General features: G+C 36.4%; 1 long non-coding RNA gene across 1 annotated transcript in view; it reads left to right on the top strand.

Moving 5' to 3' along the window:
• LOC111821075 (uncharacterized) overlaps positions 1-12,361 on the top strand; it is a 505,833-nt gene extending 493,472 nt beyond the window's left edge. The window contains exon 4 of the long non-coding RNA XR_002824558.1: positions 12,250-12,361. This is a non-coding gene — a long non-coding RNA (uncharacterized LOC111821075). The remainder of the gene's footprint in view (positions 1-12,249) is intronic.
• Positions 12,362-21,744: the final 9,383 nt, after the last annotated feature.

Raw genomic sequence — 21,744 nt, 5'->3', positions numbered from 1 at the left:
ACACATATATATATATATATATACACACACACATATATATATCTACACACATATATATATCCTTTCAGGTATGAGTGGATCCTTCATCCTAAAACTTGTAAATAAAATTTTGGGATATGAATATTACTTTCACATCAACCAAAAAAAAAAAAAAAAAAAAAATCCAGCACAATTTACTCACAATAACATTTTTCTTTCTGTTTCTATCCCTCTCTCTCTTTCTTTCTCCCTCACACACATACACACACCCCAAAACAGGAGCAGATATATACACAAACATAGTAGTGTGCAATACAGACTTTACTAAAGATTTTGAGGAGTTATGGAAAAGGGGGGTTTACCTAATTAAACCTACCCTAACAGGTCAAAAATCCTACTTGGTATTTCCATTTCTCTCACCCACCATCGGGGATTCCTCACCTTCACCTTTTCCCAGGCCCAACACTGGCTTTTCTCTTTTACCCCTGACGTTTCTCTAGGAACTGACATTTGTCTGCCTTTTTTTCTAGTTCAGCTCCTAATCCCAATGTGCATCTTTAAAACCATTGTACTTCTCAACCAAACCTCCTACAGTAAACATTGCCCTCATCTTTCAAAGGAAATACAGCGACCATTTTTCTTGAGTTGGACATGTTGGTGAACTATCAACCACATATACTAGACAGCTCATGAATAAATTTCTTGAAGGTCCCTTCTCTGGTCCTTTTCTTGACATTTCGTCATTTGTTTATAATTTATTAGCAGGGATTAAGCCTGAGGGTGAAGCATAGGTGGACCTGGGCTTCGAAGAGCTTACGGTTTCATGGCCTCCTGTTGATATGCTCTCAGTTTGCCTCCTCGGTTAAAATTTATGGAGCACGTGATTGCATTAGGTTCTCGCTCTGTGTCTCTCTCAATCACACAAACACATAGACACACACACATATGCAGCCTTGCAGTTAACTGAACAAGAATTTCACCATTTTCAATCTTCTAAGGTCGGAATTCTTATAACTTACATTGCATAGATTCCTAAATCATAATTCATATAACATAATGCATAAATGAACAGGAAGCAATTAGGAGAAAACCTGGATTCTAGATCTGATTATTACATTCATCTGCTGGTAGCAATAATATCTGCTGAAATGTTTCAGAAATTGGTTTGGAGGCAAAAAAAAAAAAAAAAGAGAGACAGCTAATGGGTGTTAATGTGGTTTGGAAACAGCAAAAAAGTACTTTGCATTTTATGCAATGATAATCCCCTCAAACATTGTTATTTTAATGGATCTGTGCTTAAGAAAAGCAATGTACTAAAAATTGCAGGATTTTATGCAGTCTTGAAACAGTTCCCTACTCATACTGTTAGAAAAAGATAGACAAAAGTGTCCCAAACACTGATGTCTTAAACTTTCCTAATTGTGATAAAACCACTTATTTTTCTTCTATCAGGTTATATTCAAGGAAAAATCTAATTAAAGGAAACATCTCTTGCTATCCAATAGAGCCTATGTTGTGACCATATTGCTCTGAATACCATTTAAGAACTAGAATAATTTTTAAAGATAAATTTTAAACATAATTTTTTAAAATAAAGTTTCATTTAATGACCAAATGCAGTGCCTAAGAATCACTTTTTTTCTCTTTAACTTCATGACAGTTATTCCTTACAATAGCAGACTCTATACTGTATATATAATGATACAATAAATTTAACTGGAAGCTTGTAATATTTAATAACTTGTAAAGGACAAAACTGTTTCAGTAAAGAACACCAAGTTAGGCCTTTATCAATTATGTATGGTGTAAGTTATTTCTGACACTGTCTTTTGCATAAGCGTCAATTGAAAAAATCGAGGTCATTTTATTTATATGTGTTAAATTGCTCAACCACCGGCTGTTTTGTGAATAAATTGAGCACCTTTTTCATAACACAAGCATCAACTCAGAACAATTATTGAAGGCATTAGGAGACAATGCTAATGTATTTCATGCTTCAAAGGCTACAGCTGCCAAAAATTCCTAGCTATCAATCACCATCTTTTCTGCTGTACTTCGTCTCTTAAACAACCCACCAGGGATAATTATTATGAGTAGATTTTCTTTTTTTAGATAAAGTTTCTGGATATATTGATTAACCTATTGTTCCTTTGTGATTGCCTCAGACGCAGCTAAAATGTTAAAGCTATAATTTGTTTTTCTCTTATAGAAAAAAATTTAAAACCCACTCTAGACAATTTACCATAACTCATTGCTTGTGAATAGAATTACCTTTTTGTGTGTGCTGTTACAATCTACAATTCAGAATTAGAAAGCTGAACAAAGGAATAAAAATGGATAAAAGATTTGCTTTTCACAGCTGAGAGATGCTGCCCTGAATTTTAAAACACATTTTGGTGGTCACTGAACACTCCCCAGGGAAAGGTAAATCTCTGTTAGAGAAGCATCAGGGTTCATTGGAGCAAGTGACTATAAGGTCAGGTCATAGCTGCATCTGTTTGTAGGAATGACTTCTTAGGCTCAAATGCAAAAATGATGTGCCTTGCAAGTCAAAATCCTCAAGGAAAGTAACGAACACAGACGAAACCCACCTTAGATGTTACCTCCACTTTGAATACTTACGTTTCCAATCCATTCTCCTGACTATCACCACACCCAGCTATTAATGAAATTATTTAAATACACATAGCAGGATATTGGCCCCAGACTATTATGTCAACCACCATCTAACTTTCTAATAAGTGGTTAGAGGAGGTTTTCTGATTCAGAAGTTTCAAAATGGCAGATCTTGGACGAAATACTAGCGTACAGCCTTGCTTGGTTTGCCTGGCACGATATTTGAAAATATTATTGTTAAGTAAATTGACAACATGTAAAAGTTGGAATCATTCAGACAAAAAAATCTGGATCTTCAGATTTTCTTGAAAAAGTAATTGAAACATTTGACAACCTTGAGCCCACACTATTGTTGCTGTCTTTGTTAGCTGCCATCCAGTTGACTCCATAAGTCTGTCTTCCTAGGCACCTCTGGATCTGCTAGTAGTTGAGCATTTAACTGTGCTACCCAGGAACTTGTATATTACACAGGGCAATAAGAGGCTGAAGCTGAGTAACAGAATTCTCCCTCTCTCCTGATTTAGAGACCTTCCTTAAGGCACATTGATTCCTATAAATGCCTCCTACTTTTATCACCTTTATTTGTGGACACGTCTCTTTCCTAGCCAATGCTAGCTTCGTAAAAGTAGAAAGAATATCCTCTGCAATGTCTGGCGAAAGGTCTCATAGAAACTTACTAAATGTTCCATCCTTTTTAATATGTATGAAATATTAATCCGTGAAAGAAAAGAACTTACTGTATTGCAAGGAATACTAGGACTTTGAATGTAAACCGTTTTCCAAAAGATAATAGTAAAGTTTAAGTATATTTAAACTTACTTATAAAAATTTTCCTATAAAATCTTACAGTTTAAAATTGGAAGACACCTTAGTTACAGTGTGGTAGAGTGGTCTTCAGACTCTGTTATTCATTAGCAGAGACACACAAGGTCCAAATGCAAACCAATATGGAAGCCAGATATCTATGGAACAGCTACCCCTACTGAAGCAGGAGTGGAGTGTTCAGGGGCCGTTAGCTAAACCTGCTACTCGGCCTCTAATGCACTTTAAAAACATCACCCTAGGGGGCCTGTGGGTCAATTTGAAAACTACTAATTCTCTCAGGTTTCCCTCATTTGGGAAAAGGGGAAATTGATGTTTAGAGAAGGTAAGGGCTTTGACCATTAGGCTCAGACCCAGGATTGCTGGTAACAAAGCTCTATTCTGGGACATATGGGAACTGAAGGAATGTGTCAGATATTCTTCCTGCCTGCAAAGGAAATAAAAATGAAAATACATGAAAAATAAACATACAGCTATGAGTTACTCAAGAAACTGAGATGGTCTCTTTTAAAAACAAAGCCGGATACAGGGAGTATTGTCAATGCAGTTTTTAGACTATTGTGTTTTAATCTGAACTACAGAAACACTGTTTTTTGTTTTGTTTATTTCGTTTTTATAATTTAATTTAGTTTTGTTGCTGTTGAGAATATACACAGTAGACCATACACCAATTATACCCATTTCTACATGTACAATTCAGTGATATTGATTATATTCTTCGAGTTGTCTAGCCATTCTTACCCTCCTTTTCTGAGATGTCTCTCCCCCATTAACATAAACTCACTACTCCCTAAATTTCCTATCTAATATTTTGAATTGCTATTGTCAATTTGATCCTATATAAATAGATCTTAAAAGAACACAATGCTCAAGGAGGACATTCTTTACTAGTTAAGCTAAACTATTGTTTGGTTTTAAGAAGACTTCAGTGGATATTTTTGACTTAAGGTTTAAACATTTTCTCAGGGCAATAGTTTTAGGGATTCATCCAGCCTCCATGGTTTCATAAAATTTGGATTCCAAGAGAATTTGAAATTCTGTCTGCATTTTTTCCCTTTTGATCAGGATTCTTCTATAGAATCTTTGATCAAAATATTCAGTAGTTGTAGCCAGGCACCATCCAGTTCTTCTGGTCTCACGGCAAAGGGGGCAGTTGTTCATGGAGGCAATTAGGCACTCATTTCATTTCCTCCTCCTATTCCTGATTCTCCATCTTCCTATGTTGCTCCAGGCAAATAAAGACTAATTGTTGTACCTTGGAGCTGCCTTGTGAATTGTAAGATGCTTAGCAGCATCCCCTGAGAGGCAAAATCACACTCAGTAGAGAACTATTAATCTATTACTCTCTATAGATGCTAATTCTTGGTAATCAAGTCTTTGACATCTACCCTTCTATTTCAATTGTAAGATATAAATGAATAACAATCATATTCATAATATTTGAAATGACTTGGATGCATCCAACAAGATTTTAAGTATTGGTTCTCCTGTGTAGGATTTGAAGCAAAGAAATTTTTCTATTTATATACTCTAGATTGGAAGGCCATGTTGTTACAAGTGCATTCCATGTTCTCTTAAAGGGCTAAGTATTGAGGAATGATGTCTTAGCCTGCGGAGATGCTGGTCTTGAGTTGCTTATATCTGGTTGGAACCTTCTCCACAGTGTCAACCGTAGACATTAGCAGCAGAGGCAGTGCAGTAAATGTTATTGACCAGGCACTCCAAAACTTTCAGTGTGTCCTTGAGATTCAGGACATGTGCTACCATTTGCCTCGATTTGATTTAAAAATCCTATTTGTTAAAAAAAAAAAAAAAGGCAAAACAAAAACCAAGCCTATAGGAATAAAGATTACAGCCTAGGAAACTCTATGGGGTAGTTCTACTCTGTCACATGGGGTCGTTATGAGTCAAAATAGACTCAACGGCACCTAACAACAACAAGGATATCACTTATTATGTACTAGGTAACGTTCTAAGCATTTTACGTATATTAACACAGCAAAACAATGAGGTAACTATTATTACTGTCCCTATATTAGTCCTAGAGTAGTCACATAATGTGCCTATAGCTATTGAGTTTTTAAATTAAAAAACAAAAACTAGAAATTGAACCCAGATAGTCAGCCTCCAGAATTTGTGGTTTTATCTCCATCATCCTGTTTCTCTTCTGGAATATACATGCTGGAATTTTTTATCCTTAGTCATATTTTGATAATTACAATCAGTATATTATAGAATTATATATTTATTAGATAAAAGAAATATCAGTCTAACAAACGTTTTTGTTTTAAGAACTTTGTATCAGATTCATAATTGACGTCTCTTACCATTCCAAAGGAGCCCTGGTGGCACTGTGGTTAAGAGGTACAGCTGCTAACCAAAAGGTTAGCAGTTCAAATCCACTAGATGCTCCTTGGAAACCCCATAGGGCAGCTCTACTCTGTCTTATAGGGTCACTATGAGTTGGAAACGACTCGACGGCAAAGAGTTTGGTTTGGTTTTCGGAACCATTCCAAAAGACCTCTTTAAAGTGTTAAAAAGCAAAGACGTCATGATGTCCCTGGAGAAGGACATCAAGATTGGTAAAGGAGAGGGTCAGCAAAAAACAGGAAGACCCTCAAAGAGATGGACTGACACAGTAGCTGCAATAATGGGCTCAAGCACAACAACAATCATGAGGATGGCGTAGGACCGGGCAGTGTTTTGTTCTGTTGTACATAGGGTTGCTATGAGTTGGAACCAACTTGAGGGCACCTAAAAACAACGTGCCAGAAACTACACTTTCATAAAATAGAGGTCCGATTTATTTCCCAAAGTATAAATGGGTGCATATATGTATGTAATTATACAAAATATCTAAGTATAGATTTTTATGTAATGTAATGTACATACATAGATTCTTTTTCTTAACTTTTTATTTTAATATTATTTTAGTCTTATGGAAAAGTTGCAAGACTACTACGGATGCCCCAAATAATAACATTTTAAAAGAATTACTTAATATCTCTCTTTTTTCTCTCTTAATCTGTCTCTTTCTCTCTTCTGTAAAGTTACTATTTTCCCCTTGTAATTAATATGCGATTTGTAAGAAGATACTTTGAGACTACGTAAATATCCTGTTACTCCTCAGATTTTTTCTCCCTGGGTTTAGCATCCATTGATGGACTTGTATGAATCAATCGTTGTGTTAGTTATCTATTGCTGTGTAAAAAAGTACACCAAAATGTAGTATTTTAAAACAAGAAACGTGTTATGTTTATTGTTTATGACCCACAGTTTCTATGGGTCAGAAACTCAGGGACTGCTTTGCTGGGTGATTCTGACTCAATGTGTCTCATCTCAAGTTATTGGTTGGGCTGTAGTTACCTGAAGCCTTGCCTGGAGCGCAAGTATTTGTTTTCAACATGGCTCATTCATATGCCAATGGCCATGTGGAGGCCTTGATTTTTCAATGCCTAACAGATAGCCGCAATGATGGGCTCAAGCATAACAACAATCATGAGGATGGCGCAGGACCAGGCAGTGTTTTGTTCTGTTGTAGGGTTGCTATGAGCTGGAACCGATCAGACGGCACCTAACGACAACAACAATAGATGGCTTTAGTTTATTTGCCATGTGGGCCTCCCCTTAAGGCTCCTTGAGTGTCTTCTGCACATGGCAAATAACTTGTCGCCGTGAGAGTGACCCAAGAGAGAACAAGGTAGAAGCTGTCACGTGTCTTCTGTCCTAGTCTTGAAAGTCACAAGCTGGCAATTCTTCTATATATCTTACTGGCTACACAGGACAACCATATTCAATACGGGAAATAACGTGATATTTTTATAGTGTTCAATAAAATGTGTTGATATTTGTAAGATATGCATAACTCTGAATCAATATTTTCCAGATGACTAATGTGTAATGTTACAAAGCTGTGTGTGTGTAAGTGAGCAATTCAAAATCCAAGAAGAACAAGAGGGGTTAATGTAACAGGGTCTGAAAAGTTCATTGATCTAGTTTCAGATTCTACATTTCAACTAATCTTAAAAAAACTACCACTTGTCAAACTTTCGTGTAGTATCAAAGAAGAGTTGCACAATTGTCTCTAAAGGCTACTACAGTGTTACCTTTTTCAACTACATATCTGTGTGAGGTCATATTTTCTTCATATTGTTCAACCAAAGCAATATAATATAAAAGATCGAATTCAGAAGTAGACAAGAGAATCCAGCTCCCTCCCCTTAAGTCAGATGTAAAACAATGCTGCTCTTCTCACTAAATTTTTGGGAGCAGTGTTATTTCTCATAAAAATATTTTATTTATGTTCAAATAAATTATACACATTGTTATCAATTTTAATTTTAATCATAACAAAAATCAATAAATATAACATATATAAACAAAAGTGCTTTGGGATCCTCAGTAATTTTAAGAATGTAAGGGGATCATGAATCCAAAAACTTGACGACTGCTCATTAAACCATCTAAGTACATTTATTTTATTGGATTTTCATCATTTAATTTCTCTATTTTTGGAAATTTTATATTTACCTTTGAAAATTACAAACTCTTTGTAGATTTATAAAGGGGATAAGTACAAATGTAGCCTATGCCATTAGCAATAGGATTAGACAACATTTGGGGGGAGGGCTGATGGCCCAGCCAATTTTGCAATTAATTCCTTCAGTTATGCCTAGATGAAAACACTGATTTTAGAATTAGCCAGCCAGAGTATCTTGGAATCTTATTTTCAAATTAATTGAGTTTTGTTACTTAAGGGACTAGAGTCTGAAATCCTATTCAAAGGATCTGTTTGTTTCGGTGACAAATCAGTGGAAGTGAAGAATCCATGTTGTTTCTAGTAGCTAGTTTGTTCATGTGGAAATACGCAGTCTAGTTTTCCATTCATTCCAATGATTTGGTATGCATGCACACATTCTATAGTGAACCAAATACACATACGTTATTAAATGTGTGTATACATATGTGTGGGTGTATATTTATATATATACACATATATATCTACATATATGATAAAGTGCATAAGTATATTCTTTTTTCTTGTACCTTGTAATAATTTGTTTACGCAGCAAGTATTGGGGGATCTCTGTTCTTTCCATACAGACCATAGAGCTTCACCTTTTTATAGCAGTTAAGTTAGCTTTTTAATCCCGAACTTTCCACCGGTGTCAAGGATTCCTATCTCCTAGACAGACTACAGACTATCTGATAACTGAGCTCGCCACTTTGATAACTAGATTTATTTTTAAGGAAGAAAAAGCTGCATTGAATTTCTGTTGCATGTATATGAGAACCTGGAAGCCTCTGGATTTCTTTGAAAAGAAGAAAAAAAAACCTAACATGAACCAGTCCGACCATAAGAGATACAAATGATGCACATTTTGAAGAGTTTTTTTTTTAGGATTTGATGATTTCTAGTCATTTTCAATTTTTCATTTAAAATATTCTAAAATATTGAATAACTTATTTTTATACGACATTGATTTAAAATGGCCTCTAAAAATATTGTGATTAAACATCTTAAACAGCTCATATTTATTTCTCACATGAGGGCTCCTGGCTAATCTTCATTATGCTGAAGCTTCATTTCCATAATTCAAAGAATGTACTTGAGCATTGTCAAATGGCAATTAAATCTGGATGGTCTTTAAACAGCTGATTTAATTTAAATGTTTAAATCTTTCATACCATCTACAGGGCCTTATTTGTGATGGCTGCGATAAAAGTTCCTTCTCAGATTGGATTATAATTTTAGCACTTTAAAATGTAGCAGAAACAAATAATAGATGTTAGTTTATTTTTTTAATTAAAGTAAAAACAAAGTATACTTTAGCAAACTAAACCAATCTTGTTTTTAGGCAAATTAAATTTTATTATATATGATGATTTTCTGAATTCTTTAACAAATTGGCATTTTGCTTAGCATTTGGAATTTTAGAAGATTAGAGATAAATTATCTGTAATTGTTACTATATATTACAACAATAATTTACTATAGTAAATTATTACTCATTTACACAGATTATAATTAATTTATTTCATTTGTCCATTCATACAAGAAATATTTATTGACTACTTGCCATGTGTCAGGTACATACTGAAAACTCTATGATGTAAATTAAAGGCTCATGGAAGAGAATGAAAATACATAAAAACACAAATAATTTTATAACTTCAATTTTTAATAAGTGCTATAAAAGAAAAAATAAGAGTAATGCAAGGGAGAGCAAGGTGGTAATCTTCATATTTCAAGAGGTTAGGAGGGCCTTTCAGAAGAAATTTCATTCATACTGATACTGTTACTGCAATAACATGGATTGGAGCTGCCTGCCGCAATAGCCAATTCTGAGACGGGGTGAGGTGAGCAGCAAGAGTTTTCTTATGTATCAATACATAGGAGAGAGAAGGGAATAGATTCCTCCAAAAACCTGTCTCCCCTACTAGAGATTGGCCAAAGGCTTTATAGAGACAGGATTACAGGTCTTAGAAGTTTGTGTTAGTTCCCCCTTGAGGTGGTCACATCCCAGATAAGTTAATCTTTTCTTGGGGGTTATCTGGCAACATCCTGGTTTTCTTGTCCGAAGATGGGTGCTTTGTTCGGTTTTTCATTCTTAGATCATTATCACTTGTTTTCCACCCTCCAAGGAGGAACATTGGTTAATTTTAAACTTTTTATAGCGACTGGAACAGGAAGGAAAAACAAGATCATGAGACAATGCAGGAGTTAGCAATGGGGAGTAATAATAGTGAGCCGGACCTATGCAGCCTCCTCCAACACCAGAAAAGTGAAGAGGAATTCCTCGTGTGAAGACTAGGAAGAGTCTGAGTATAAGCAGTGCAGGCTCTCGTTGTGAAATAGCTTGCTGCTTTCCAAATGCAGAGAGGGTATCAGGGTAGCTGAAGTGTGTAATGAGCAGGAGAGAGGAGGTATAAGTAAAGCCTTGAAGGGTGTGCCAAAGATTTTGGATACTATTTTAAATCCAAGGGAAGTTATCGAATAGTTTTAAGCAGGGGAGAGATGTGATAAGATATTTGTCTTTAAAAAAAAAAAAAAAAAAATCACCCTTGCAGTTCCCTGAAATGAGTGTGGCAGTAGTACAAATTCCTAAAACAAGCTAGGAAGGTCTCCTAGTACTTCAGACTAGCACTAAAATAGAAGACAGAAGAGAGCGGAGTCACAGCGCATTGTGGAATAGAAGTGATAAGACTGGATGATGGCTGTTTAGGATGATGTAGACATGGAGGTATTCAGGTGATTCCAGGTTTCTCTTTTGAGCCACTGAAGGTGCTGTTTCCTCAGAGGAGAAGTAGATTTTTTTAAAAAAAGATTAAGGGTTTGATTGTGGATATATTTTGTTCGAGAAGCCTGCGAACGATTCTATAGGAAACCCACATAAATAATTAGACGTATGAGAGAGTTTCAGAAAAAAATCCTGCACTTCTATGTATGTGTTTGAGCACCATAAGCATCTGGGCGCGAGCTCCTACAATAGTTGGAGATGTTGAGAATGCCTGCAGTAAAAAGTGAGATGGACAATAGAAAACAAACCTGCTTCAACATTTAGATTCAAGCAGAAAATACTCCTGGAATTCCTCACCTCTACCAATCTTTCAGTATCTAACTCACGAGTATGAACTCTGCACAAAAAACTATCCGTTTGTAAGAAGTGAATGATTTTTTGACATGAATCTTTTTTTCCAATAGAGATCTTACTCCCTTGATTTTACACATGACTATGGTCAAAAAGGACACCCTGGTGCCATAGTGGTTAAGTTGTACAGCTGCTAACCAAAAGGTTGGCAGTTTGAATCCACTGGGGGCTCCTTGAAAACCCTGTGGGGCAGTTCTACTCCGTCCTATACAGTCACTATGAGTCAGAATTGACTTGACAGCAATGGGTTTGGTTTTTTGAATGGTCAAAGAGGAGCCCTGGTGGCGCAGTGGTTAAGAGATTGGTTACTAACCAAAATGTCGGCAGTTCAAATCCACTAGGCACTCCTTGGAAACCCTATAGGGCAGTTCTGCTCTGTCCTATAGGGTTGCTATGAGTCGGAATTAACTTGATGGAAATAGGTTTGGATATCCATAGATTGGAACCATCTTAGCAAAAAGCAATATGACCTTTTGGTCCTGGTTCCTGGGCCCTGTCTGGTCTGAACTTTATACGGATTGGTTGCAGAACCCTGCCAAGTAACTGACCTTTACCTGGGTTGGCTGTCCCCACTCCCCTCCAGTGACTAATAAAAACCTTAGAACACAGGGGTTCAGATGGGGCCTCCTGATCTATGAGAATGAAGAGGGGCACATGTCCTTTGGACACAGGGATGCTGCACTGAGAACTTCCTTGACCGATACAACTGCAACAGAGGCAGTGACTGACGGTACCAGAAGAGGTAGAGACAACGAGGAGACCCAGACAATGGCAGCCAAGTGTAAAAGCTGAGCGAGCGCCTGTAACACTCTGAGAGCTGGGGCACCCCCAAGTAGGGGGCTGCTCACAGAGCAGGGGCTTCCCGGAGCCGGAGGCCACATGCAGAGCAGGAGCCATCCAAGAACTGTCCTGGAGCTGGCCAGGAAGAGTAGGGAGGCAGCTGAGAGGAGCAGCCTGCAGCTGAGCCCACCAAATGACATCACTGAGTTTTCTGTTTGAAAGTTACCTGATGGGTGAGAATGAACTTCCATTTTTGGAAAGGGTAAGCGGATCCCCTTTGAGACATAAATGGGTCCCCTTGAGATACTGAGGTCCAGTGCTGGGACCCCTCCCGAACCTTGCCTTATGAATCTTGTTTCTGTTTATATCCTTCTCTGTTACATTAAAGTTGTTCTTGCAGATATGGTGCATTTCCATGAGTGCTCTGTGACTGTTGCAATGAATTATCAAACCCAATAGAGAAACAGAGCTATGGTCGGAACGGCTGGTGTCAGAAATGGTAGAGAAGTAAAAGAACGGGGGTGTATTTGAATGTCTGCCTCATAGGAACCAGGTGGGTGCTGATGCTTATGGTCAGGGTTATTATTTCAGCATCTGTTTATTTTTTCTATCATAGTGTTGTTTCTGTTCAATTAACTAATTCTTAATTATGCATCCCAATTTTTCTTTTAAAATCCCTGTTAATGTTGTTAGCTACCATTGAGTCGATGATCTGCTTATGAAAAATAAGTCATTGAAAACCTACGGAGCACAGTTCTACTCTGACACATATAGGGTCTCCATGAGTGGAAATCAACTTGAATGTAACTGGCATACACTAGCCTTTTGTTCAGGGAGAGTTCTGGATGTTCAGTACAATGGATAAGCCCCTTGCATACAGACTAAGTCTTCCCATTCCTTTCTTGCTTTGACATCTACTTAAGACAACTCCCTCTCTCTCTGTCCCAAAGATAGAGTGCCTGATAGGTAATGTTCTATAAATATGAGTTTCCTTTCCTTTCTGAGCTTCTCAGATAAAGAGAAACAATCTAGGTTGGGTAGGGTGGAAGGTTGTATAGAAGTATTCCTAGTATTGGATCATCTGATCTCTAATCTTGTATAACACTTCTCTGCCATTATCACCGGACAATCATAATTGTCTGCAGTTGTACTAATTTTCCCTGATTTTATCCAGTGTTTTCTTGGCAATATACTGAATGTAGTTTGGATTCTCTCTAATTCTGATATGTGGTAAAGACTGTGTTTCTGTCTCTTGGACACCTTCTATTGTGCTGCTTCAGGCCACACCTGCCCTGCTTCTGTTTAGACTCGGATATATTTTTTTAAATTTTATTTTCCAGTTATTCATAGGAGTTACACTGGTCCGCCATAATCCACGTAACTATAGCCAGAAGCAAGGTCTCAGATATTTTTATGTTTATTGTATTACTTGAGTCAAAGTATATGTATGGTATACTACTGATATGTAACATTTACTAAAACATTATGGAATTATATTGACTTTTTAAAACAATTATCATTGCATATATTCTCTATGTATTTTTCTTCATTTTTCCATGTGTGGCTGAAATGTCTACTTGATCTATCAGTTTCTAAGAGAGAATATTCAGTTTTCTTGCTATGATTGTGGCTTTGAAAATTTTACCTTTTAATTCTGCCATTTTTGCTTTATCCATATTTTAACGCAATTTGTTATGTGCATGAAGGCTCAAGATTGCTATTTTCTTTTTTTTTTTATCAATAAGTAATTATATTTTTATTCCTATTAAGGGATAACAATCATCTTTTCCATAAAATCTATTATATTAATATAGCTTTCTTGTTTTTTATATACCCTGGGCATATATTTTATCATTCTTTTACTCTTGACCTTTCTTTTAATTATGTTTTTGATGACTTTTTTAGTTTTCATTACATATCAACACATCTTCATTTCTGTTATAATTTTTTTTTGTATTCAAATATGAAAAGTTCTGGCTTTATATATACTAGTTCAGTGCATTTATCATCATTCTGGTTATGGATAAATTTAGAATTATCCATAGCATCTTGTTTTGTGCTTTTCAATATCATGACTTTTGTTTCCATTTTTCTTCATCTGGATTTATCTGTTCCATCTTGTTCTATGATTTTTGTTATGGTGGATTTTTTTTTCTTTTTCTTTCTTTCTTTCTTCTTTTTTTCTTTTCTCCTTCTAAGGATAATTACTTAGTTTGACTAATTCTTCCCTTTTCTCTCCACTGCTTTGGAATTGTATTTATTTTGCTTCTTACAGTAATTTTCCTTAAGTGCGTACATCCTTCTTTGGCCTAAACAAGTTAAAAGTTACCATTATTTCTGTTGTCCGTCTCTATTGAACTTAGATGTAAAAAAAAAAACAATGCCTTTTATCTGGCACTTTACCTCAACTCTCCCTTTATGTTGTTGTGATGTACTGCATTTAGTTTCAAAGTATTTCTTTGTTTATGACATCAGGGGTATTTGCTTATATTTATATTTAAGCTTTGTAAATGCAATGGTTGTCATTTATATTGATGGATTGTATGTAATTGATTTTATCAAAGTACTTGAAGTAGAATGTGAGCTCTTAAAATTATCACTACAGTCCTCCATGTTATACAAATTTAGCAACTTAAAAATTAATTAGAGACGATTTAAGGTTATCATCTCAATGTTTCTCACACCCTTTTGCACACCAATATGGTATTTGAGAAATTGAGTTAAGTAGTAGAAATTTGGAGTCCCTGGGTGGTTAACATACTCTGCTGCTAACTGAAAATGTAGAGATTTGAGTTAACCCAGAGGCGCCTTGGAAGAAAAACTTGGTGATCTACTTCCAAAAAGAATCAGCCATTGAGAATCCTATGGAGCACAGTTCTACTATGACACACTTGGCATCTCCATGAGTTGGAGTCGGACTCTATGGCAACTGGTAGTGGTGAGTAGAACTTTACTCAATAAAATAAGAATTGCACATAATCTGAAATCTATGTAATGCCATAATCTGCAGGGATCGTTGATGACTATGCAGCTATTATTAATCATGATAGTGCTTTATATCTCTGAGTGTATTTGGAAAGTTTCAGTAAAATATGGACACGTGTTTCATGTGCAAAGGCCATCTCTCATGTGTATTAGCATGAAAAAAATTTGAGAATTGCTTTTTTAAGCATTTGTTTTACCTGATTTCACCTTTGGCTCACTTATCTGCTCTTTCTACACCCTTGTAATCATCTGTGGTTTTACTAACCTTCTATGTGATAGTGGTCTAACTAATCTTCAAACTGACAAATATTTGCATTTGAAACTGCCATAAACCAAAAAACCAAACTCGTTGGCCGTGGAGTTGATTCCAACTCACAGAGGCCGTATGGGACAGAGTAGACCTGCACCACAAGATTTTCAAGGCTGTAAATATTTATAGAAGCAGACTGCCACATGTTTCTCCTGAGGAGTTGGTAGGTTTGAACTGACAACCTTTCAGTTAGTAGCCAAGCGCTTAACCACTGTGCCATCAGGGTTCCTCTGAATGTGCCACAAGTGCCTCAAGCCCATCAAGACCCAGACTGAGCAATTTATCTATGCAGTAATCTCTTTGTATCTTCATAGAGTTTGACCATCTTGCCAGTCACCCAAGGTCACTATTTTTAAGCCTGTGTTTGAATTCATCAGATAGGATACTACTGTCTTAGTTATCTAGTGCTGCTGTAACAGAAATACCACAAGTGGATGGCTTTGACAAACAGAAGTTTATTCTCTAACAATCTAGTAGGCTAGATGTCCAAATTCAGGGTGCCAGCTCCAGGGGAAGGCTTTCCCTGTCTGTCGGCTCTGGAGGAAGGTCTTTGTCATCAATCTTCCCCTAGACTAGAAGCTTCTCCGAGCAGGAACCTGGGGTCCAAAGGATGCACTCCGCTCCCAGCACTGCTTTGTTGGTGGTATGAGTTCCCCCTGTCTCTCTGCTCACTTCTCTTATATCCCAAAAGAAATTGGCTCAAGACACAGTTCAATCTGGTAGATTGAGTCCTGCCTCATTAACATAACTGCCACCTATCCCCCCTCATTAACATCATAGAGGCAGGATTTACAACACACAGGGAAATCACATCAGATGACAAAATGGTGGACAATTACACAATACTGGGAATCATGGCCTAGCCAAATTGATCCACATAGTTTTGGGGGACACAATTCAATCCACGACAACTGCAAGTGCAAAATTCCTATCACAGTGCTTTTTACTTTGTATATAATCCAACTATTATTCAGGGAGGATTCATTTCATTTGAATTCCTTTTATATTTGTGGAACAAAGAAAGCATATCTACTCCTTACCTAATTCTGTGTAAAAGTATTGGATTGCTTTTCCGTCCATATTTTTTTAACATATTTAACCAGGATCTTACGAAGAATATGCAGGAAATACATTAAAAGAACTTTTTAAAAACATGTATCAACTCTTTAATTATAACTTTAGGTATATAAATTAAAATCAACCAAGTATTTTAAGTGATACTTGCTGGAGTGTGTTTTAAGAATGTACTTAATTTCCCGTTTAGGAATCCCAGACTGATCAATGACCTGGTTCTAAAGTTAACAAAGGCACATTATAGTTCTTGGCCATGTTTTTAATGCACTGATTGATTTTCATGTTATTCTTGGATATTTCAAGGACCAGGATGCCAAATATTCTGTTAGAAAAGTATGCTTCTTTCAGAGACTCTGACTTGTAGACTCAGCAAACAGATTTGGGTACAACAAACACATATTCAGTTATAATGTAAATATGCACTTGGGTGCAGTAGGAATACAGATATGCTTCATATATTATAATAACTGCTCTGTATTTGGTGCTTTGTACAATATGAGCTCCAAGTCTTTTAGAAGAAGTAGTGCTCTTCTCTCTGTTCTCTGGAGGGAAAATTTACACAATGATCCTGGGCAGAGCAAAGCAAAAGAAAATGAAATCACTGCATTTCAACTAATTATTTTCCATTATTTGGATTAAATCAAAGTACTTGGAGGATATATATATATATATATATATATATATACACACACACACATAAGTAAAACTACTGTTTTCCCTTGCTTTTTCTTATCTCTTTTGCTCTTGTGTTCTTCTTTTTATCCATACATCTGCCCACTCTGCTATCACATTTTTAACAAAGCCAGTATTTATCTTAAAATATATATTCACATTTTGGCCTAACGTATGTTTGAATTCACTCAATATTTATTCAAATAGCACATACTGAGCACCTGGTGCAGTGGTTAAAAGCTTTGGCTACTAATCAAAATGTTGGCAGTTCAAATCCACCAGCCACTCCTTGGAAACTCTATGGGGCAGTTCTACTCTGTCCTATAGGGTCGCTATGAGTCAGAATTTACTTGACAGCAATGAGTGTGTTTCAGGTGATGAACTAAGGGTGGGGACATAGAAACAAAAATGACATAGTCCCTGTTCTCAAGGAGATTATAATTTGGTAACAAAGGTAGAAATGCAAACAAATGACTCTATCTATTAATAATAATACATGCTTTAATATCAATGTGTGGCCATTAGGGTTAGATCAAGAGGCCCTTCACAGAAGAAGTGATGTTTGAGTCATCCCGAAAAATGAGAGTTGCGCCAGATAGAAGGCATCATAAAAAACTGTAACCAAAAAAACCCCACAACTATCAAGTCGATTCCAACTCACAGTGACCCTATAGGACAGAGTAGAACGGCCCCATGGGGTTTCCAAGGCTGTAAGTCTTTACAGAAGCAGGCTGCCACATCTTTCTCTGAGGAGTGGCTGGTGGGTTCGAACTGCTGACTTTGCACATATTGATCACAGTACGTGCAAAGCTTAGAGCTGTGGAAAATACATTTATGGAGCATGTTATGGTTTCATAAAGAATTCACTGGTGAAACTCCTTTAAGGACATAAACTAAAAATTAATTGTTTTGTATGATTAAACTATTTTTCATTTGTATTTTTGAAATGTTAGATTAATTGTAAGAACAGCATTGTTTCAAAATTAAGCATGTTTATTATGTAATAATAGAAATAACCAGAGAAAAGCCGCTGAGCCAATAGTCAGAAAATGATCAGTTTCAAAGCAAAATATTAAAAGGATCGCTTGAAAATGTATGTTAAACCACGTGATAATGCATGGTAAAACACATCTCGGAGGGGTACTGACATCACACAGCAAAGCAAAACAAAAATAATAACTGGGTATGAAAGTCAAGAAATAGAAGGAAAACCACAGCTGGTGGGCATGTGAGTGCCATAGTACATTTGAAGTAAAACACACAGTAAAAGTGAGATAGTTACATTAATTCTGGGCTCCAACTAGGCATCCGAAAGGTTTCCTAAAGCTGGATTAGTATTGGCTTAGTCAGTTCCAGCCGCCGTAGAGTAGACCCCAATCATCGCGACTCCATGAGCATCAGAGTAGAACTGTGCTCTGTAGTGTTTTAAATGGCTGATTTTGGGAAGTGGATCACCAGACCTTGTTCCTGAGGTGCCTCTGGGTGGACTCAAACTTCCAACCTTTTGATGAGCAGCTGAGCACTTTAACTGTTTGCACCACCCAGGGACTCCAGCGTTGGTTGGGTAAAGCTGAATCAGATGTAGCTGGGAAAGTGGGCTGAGAACAGAGCTAGTCAACTAACAAAACTGGCATTGTTCTGATCATCAAAATAGATGATTTCCTTAGTTTTATAGTTTTCTGTCCTGTGAATACTTTTGCTCATGCTATTTCTTTTTCTTGAATGCCCACGTAAAACCCTCTGCCTTCTTCAAACTCAGTTCAAATACTACCTTCTCTCTGCAATTTTTCCCAATTTATCATCCAGTCCCCACAATCATAGAAATAGGCAAAACTAAGCAATTTCATCTCTTTTTTTTCCCCGTAGCAATATGTGCATTTTCTGTTTTAAAAAGTTTTCATACCATATAGTTATTTAGAATCTGGGACCAGCTCTTTTGAAAATATTAGTTTTCAGACACATAAAGTTAATACTTAAATATGAGTTTACTTAAAATTGTGAAGGGCTTTTAGTAGAAGAAAATAAATTTGTAAAATAATCAGTAACTATAAGGAATATAGAGTTGTATATATGTTCATCAATATTCTTTCTTTAAAGTGACTATGTTGTTTCAAATAATGTTCTCTATGTCACATACTGTTGTTTAGCTTTAGCCATACTGACTGTGAAAGGCAAAAGGTACAACCGATTGAACATTACTCTCCCTAATTCTGAATCTGTAATTAATAGCCAATCATCTTATAATTTCTATTCTTTGGAAATATTAGTTGATTATATGAGGATTGGAATTTCCCTCTTGCTTCTTATTGTTGTTTTGTTAGGCGCCGTCAAGTCGATTCCGAGTCATAGAGACCTTACGTACAACAGAGTGAAACACTGCCGGGTCCTGTGGTATCCTCACAGTTGTTACTATGCTTGAGCCTATAGTTGCAGCCACTGTGTCAGTCTATCTTGTTGACGGTCTTCCTCTCTTTCACTGACCCTCTACTTTACCAAGTAAGATGTCCTTCTCCAGGGACTGGTCCTGTTTACTCAATATTTAATAATTTAGTATCCCCATCTCATGTTTAACATTGATCTTCATTTGCCAATTATATTCTACAATACGAGCGATGGCCTTCTTTTATCATCTTAGCTCTGATCAGTCATATTTTCATCGTTAGAAGTTTATGCTACAAGTTGCCATGATGATGATGATTGATTATGTTTAATAATGATAATGCTTATGACCTGATTTTTAAAAAAAAAAATTGCCATCGAGTTGATTCCAACTCATAGTGAGCCTATGGGGCAGAGTAGAACTGCCTCATAGAGTTTCCAAGGAGCAGGTGGCGGATTCAAACTACCAAACTTGGGGCTCACAGCCAAGATCTTAACTACTGTGCTACCAGGGCTCCTATGACCTGATAGCAGTGTACAACCCTCTCTAGTTCACAGCAGGAAAATTAAAAAAAGAAAGGAAAGATCATTATATTTCTTTTACAATATTTAGCATTCGTGTATTTTGCATAGCATTTCTGAATCTGATGACATTTTGTTTTATTGTAATACTTTCTCCGGAGTTAATTGGCACATGCTTATTCACCCTTCTGCATTTCTTTAGATGACATATTATAGCCATGTCTTCCATAATTAATTTACCCCATTCATTGTTTATATCACTGACAACATAATACTGACTACAAAGAACTTTTTTAGTGAGAATTGACTTGGATTCTGACTTCTATTGTTCAGATTTCAGTGGTGCTGTAAAGTGGAAATTTCCAAACACATACACTATTTTGATCCTTGTGTACCATGGATGGCTTTTGAAAGAATATTCTACAACAATGACCTCTTTGTGGATTTAAAGGCCCATTAGTCTAAGAGCTGTAATTACTCATTTTTATAACTAAGTTGATTAGTTAATGCTGTGAAGGGCACATTGCTTTCTAGAACTAATTAACAGTAATATGATTTCTATTAGGGTAGTATCCCCTGAGATATGTAAACAGGAAACTATATTGTTTAGTCTATACTACTAATAAACATTTATCACAAGATTATTAGAAAATGTTCTATTTTCACATGACACCTGCTGTTTTTATTCTCTTGTCATCCTAATGAAACATACATTTGCATTATCATTGTCATTGCTATTATTAACATGTGCTTTGCCTTTTTTTTGTGGCAACTTTTTGATTATTTTGCACCTAAAGTTAGGCAGGTAACATGAGGTTTGGAGAAAAAGTGCAGGGAACAAAGGATATGTCAGATTCATGGTTACTCTCTACAATTATGCTTTGTTACCTTGAGCAAGTGATTTCATGTCTCTGAATCTATGTAAAATTAATTTAAAACAAAAGATATCTTGAGAATAGCAAGTCATCAATATGTAGTAATTTAAATGAAAGTTTTGGTGAGTAACAAAGTTTGCTTTCTTTCTGAAAAGGTGGAGGAGGATAGCAAGGAGTATATACATGCCAGAGATAAATGTCATACCAGAGGTGGCACAGTGGCTAAGATCTTGGCTGCTAACCAAAAGGTCAGCAGGTCAAATCCACCAGCTGCTCCTTGAAAACCCTATAAGGCAGTTCTACTCTCTCCTATAGGATCACTAGGATTCAATAGCAATGAGTTTTTGGTTTTTTAAGGTGATCATGAAGAGTCTCTGGGTGGCACAAATGGTTAAGCACTGGACTACTAGCCAAAAGGTTGGTAGTTTAAACCCACCCAGAGACACTTCAGAAGACTGGCCCAGAGAACTGCTTCCAAAAGGTCACAGCCTTAAAAATCCTATAGAGCACAGTCCTACTCTGCACACATGGGGTCTCCAGGAGTCGAAATCGACTCTATGGCAACTAATAACAAAAACAAAATATGGCAGTTATAATGAATTTGGGGGAAAAGACAGTCATTTCATGCTCACTTGCATTTACAGTTCTCATCACTGTTACCTGCCCACAGTAGTTCCTCTACAGGTGTTTGCTGACCATTTTATGATTTCGCTTGTTGAGACACATTTGTAAATGGTAAATTTCTAGATAAAATAGATTATCATTGTTTATAAACTATGTTATGTGTCTAACTAGTAATCAGTAAGTACACTTAGGAATACAAAACGTAATTTTTGTAATTTACATACAAAATCTCATGTGTAACTTCTCTGATGAGAAATATCAGAAAAGCCATCAGGAAATTCCTCAATATAGGCCATTTATACAAAGCCAACAGGCAACATCATCCTAAATGGAGAGAGTTTGAAAGCATTCCCCTTGAGAACGGGAACCAGACAAGGATGTCCTTTATGACCACTCTTATTCAACATTGTGCTGGAGGTCCTAGCCAGAGCAATTAGGCTAGAAAAAGAAATAA

This window comes from Trichechus manatus, unplaced genomic scaffold (genome assembly GCF_000243295.1).
Source record: "Trichechus manatus latirostris isolate Lorelei unplaced genomic scaffold, TriManLat1.0 scaffold00062, whole genome shotgun sequence".
In the NCBI taxonomy this organism is placed as follows: Eukaryota; Metazoa; Chordata; class Mammalia; order Sirenia; family Trichechidae; genus Trichechus; species Trichechus manatus.
The sequence above is the reverse complement of the archived record's forward strand: the minus strand, read 5'-3'. Positions and strand labels throughout refer to the sequence as shown.